The following is a 4,179-nucleotide window of genomic DNA, read 5'->3' as shown; positions in this document are numbered from 1 at the left end:
TGGTGACATGATTCAGGGGATTTTTCCTCAGGGATATTGACATTCTCAAAGATAAGTATACAAAATGGCAAATCACTTTGAGGACTGCATGACAGTTCATTGTAAAGTTAAATGTTCAGTTACCCCCATGACCCATGAATTTCATTTCTAGGCATACTCTAGAGAATATATGCCCAAAGAAAGTTCAGGACAAGAATATTCTTAACAGCATTGTTCATAATTGCTAAAATCGAGTGCAATCCATTGTCCATCCAATGTTGTCCAAGAGATGAACAACAGAATGCTTTCTATAATTTAAAACTTAGCAAAATAATCAGAAAAGGCCAAAAGTGGAACAGTTGGTAAAGTCTGAGTAGGATCTGGGGATTGTGATATAGTTATTGAATAGTTTTGTATGAATGTTAATTTTCTGGTTTAAGCCTTTTACTGTGTTTATGCAACGTGTTGCCCTAGGCATATTCTTGGTGCTATTTTGAAACTTCTTTGTAAGTCTAGAAATATGTTTTTTTTTCATGTGAATTGTTTTAATGATGAGTGTTAGAATAGGCTAATTGGCCAGCCAGGGAGTTGTTTGGTCATAATAGAGATGCAACATGGGTGAGCTCCATCCCCACAGCCTGAACCCCAGGGAAAAGGATTTTGGGTGGAGGAGGCGGGGGAGAATGTGGGAAGCAGCATTGAGAATGTTAAGAGAAAACAGACAAATAGCCACTGCTAGAAATCTAACAGGAGTACGGTTCCACTCCAGAAGGAGGAAAGGAAGACTTCTGGGGAGAAATCTGAGGTCTGAATAGTGGAACATAGATCTTATCAAGTTGATGGGGATTGGCACTCAGGAAATCTGAATTACTGGGAAATCCCAGTGGAGACCCAGGCAAATGAGAGCATATGGGGCTTTAGAGTGGATGAGCGTGGGCTCTGGCCCTCGTGCTGGGCCAGGATGAAATGAGGATTCCAGAACAGGTGGACACTCAGCTGGTCCCCAGATGCCCTCACTGCCTCTCTTAGGAAGCCCAGGTGTAGACAGACGTTCCACCCAGGTCACACACTCGGGGCCTGAGAGTGTAACTGAGCAGGACCCTACGGGGCCTTTCCGGGAGAGACCCCACCCCCACTCATGTCCCCTGCCTGTCTCCTGTTTGTAGAAAACCTTTAGCTGCCTAGGCCTTCCTGAGGTCCAAAGAATAAATTTTATCAGAGAAGTGAGAAAATGCAGAAACAAAGAAAAATAGTCAAGCAAAACAAAATAATAATAGTTTGGCCATAAAATAAAGTCAAGGACCCTCAGCTCCTCCTCAAGGGCTATAGATAATATTCTGAGTCATATTCTTTGAATTGTTTTGCTGATAACATAACCTTTACCAGGCAAAGAAGTTAATTACATGATGACCAGATTATAGCCAAGACATAAGCCTCTCTCATCTTGCACAATTCCAAGAACTGGCCTCAAGGAAATGGGAACAAACCAACTTTGGAGCTGAAGATTTACTATCCTTAAAATAATCAAGGTGACACCGACCAGACCACTGCATGACCAACTTCAAGATAATTGTTTCAGCTGAGTGTACTGGTCTCTACCCCCTTTACATGTAAACTCCTGAAATTTCTCCTTGAAAGCTCTTGCCCCCTGATTGACAATGGAGAGTTGATTTTTTGCGACATAAGTCCACCTTCACCCCAAGATTGCCAGCAATAAAGCTACATTTCTTTTTACCCAACACTTGTTTCTCAGTGCTGGATTCTTGAACAATGAGCAGCCAAAACTGAATTTCATAAGAAGAACATCAAGAGGGACGGTGGGGCAGAGCTCCAGATGGGAGAGACATGGTCTGTTTGGGGACGTTTGTCTCAGCATGGGGGCTGTTAAGATCTCTCTCTGGGTTTTCCCTAATGGGATTTTTTAATGATTGATGTCACAATTGTCCAACAGCAGCCCCATCAATGCACATGGGGTACCATCTGGTGTCCTTCCATATCGTCCTCTGTCTGCCCAAGTCATTCCATGACCTCCCAGGCACCCCTGTGATCTCCAGGACTGCCACTGTCTTCCTGTGTCTGTCCGTCTGTCTCTTTCTCTCTCTGTATGTGTGTTTCTCACTGTTTCTCTCTCCCTCTCTTTCTCTATCTCTGTCTCTTTGTCTATCTCTGTATCTATTTCTGTCTGTCTCTCCTTCAGAAAAATATCTACTTCTGCTTTATTGACTACACTAAAGCCTTTGACGGTGTGGATCACAACAAACTGGAAAATTCTGAAAGAGATGGGAATACCGGATCACCTGACTTGCCTCTTGAGAAATCTGTATGCAGCTCAGGAAGCAACAGTTAGAACTGGACATGGAACAACAGACTGGTTCCAAATAGGAAAAGAAGTACGTCAAGGCTGTATATTGTCACCCTGCATATTTAACTTAAATGCAGAGAAAATCAGGCCAAGCGCCAGGCTGGATGAAACACAACCTGGAAACAAGATTGCTGGGAGAAATACCAATAACCTCAGATATGCAGATGACACCACCCTTATGGCAGAAAGAGAAGAAGAACTAAAGAGCCTCTTGGTGAAAGTGAAAGAGGAGAGTGAAAAAGTTGGTTTAAAACTCAACATTCAGAAAACTAAGATCATGGCATCTGGTCCCATCACTTCATGGCAAACAGATGGGGAAACAATGGAAACAGTGACTTTATTTTTGGGGGCTCCAAAATCACTGCAGATGGTGACTGCAGCCATGAAATTAAAAGACATTTGCTCCTTGGAAGAAAAGTTATGACCAACACAGACAGCATATTAAAAAGCAAGACATCACTTTGCTGACAAAGCTATGGTTTTTCCAGTGGTCATGTATGGATGTGAGAGTTGGACCATAAAGAAAGCTGAGCACCGAAGAATTGATGCTTTTGAACTGTGGTGTTGGAGAAGACTCTTGAGAGTCCCTTGGACTGTAAGGAGACCAAACCAGTCAATCCTAAAGGAAATCAGTCCTGAATATTCATTGGAAGGACTGATGCTGAAGCTGAAACTCCAATACTTTGGCCACCTGATGCAAAGAGCTGACTCGTTGGAAAAGACCCTGATGCTGGGAAAGATTGAAGACAGGAGGAGAAGGGGACGACAGAGGATGAGATGGCTGGATGGCATCACTGACTCAATGAACATGGGTTTGAGCAAGCTCTGGGAGTTGGTGATGGAAAGAGAAGCCTGGCATGCTGCAGTCCGCGGGGTTGCAATGAGTAGGCCATGACTCAGTGATTGAACTGAACTGAACTGAACCTTCAACTTCAAGAAAAATAGAAAAAGAAGAATAACATGAACCCAAAGCAAGCAAAAAGAAGGAAATAACAAAGATGATGATGGAAATCATTGAAATAAAAAGAAAGAAAAAATAGAGACTATCAAATAAAATCCAAAGTTGTTCTTTGAAAAAATAAAAACAGATTTAAAACAAAATGTTTTTACTGAGGAAAAAAGGCACAAATTGCCAAAATGAAAGGGAAAACATTATTACCAACTTTTTAAAAATAATTAAAGTGATAATAAGGGAATTCTCTGAACACCTTTATGTCAGGAAATTAGACAACTTAGATGAAACAGGCAAATTCCTAGAAAGACAAAAATCATTTAAGGTATGAAAAATCTGAGCGGGCCCTAACAAATAAAATAGTAGTTTAAAATTTTCCCACAAAGAGAAGCCTAGAATCTGATGGCTTCATTGCTGCTGCTGCTGCTGCTAAGTCGCTTCAGTCGTGTCCGACTCTGTGCGACCCCATAGACGGCAGCCCACCAGGCTCCGCCATCCCTGGGATTCTCCAGACAAGAACACTGGAGTGGGTTGCCATTTCCTTCTCCAGTGCATGAAAGTGAAAAGTGAAAAGTGAAAGTGAAGTCGCTCAGTCGTGTCCGACTCTTTGCGACCCCATGGCCTGCAGCCCACCAGGCTCCTCTGTCCATGGGATTTTCCAGGCAAGAGTACTGCAGTGGGGTGCCATTGCCTTCTCCGGATGGCTTCATTGAAGAATCCACAAAACACTGAACAAAGAAACAACAGCAATCATTCACAAACACTTTCAGAAAACAATGTAGGGAAAAAGACACCACAAGAAAACTACAGGCCCCTATTTGTCTTAAGTATGAATGTAAAAATCCAGAATAAAACATTAGCAAATGGAATTCAGTAACATATTGAA

Source organism: Bos taurus, chromosome 7 (genome assembly GCF_002263795.3).
Source record: "Bos taurus isolate L1 Dominette 01449 registration number 42190680 breed Hereford chromosome 7, ARS-UCD2.0, whole genome shotgun sequence".
NCBI classification, from domain to species: Eukaryota; Metazoa; Chordata; class Mammalia; order Artiodactyla; family Bovidae; genus Bos; species Bos taurus.
This window is presented reverse-complemented; position numbering follows the sequence as displayed.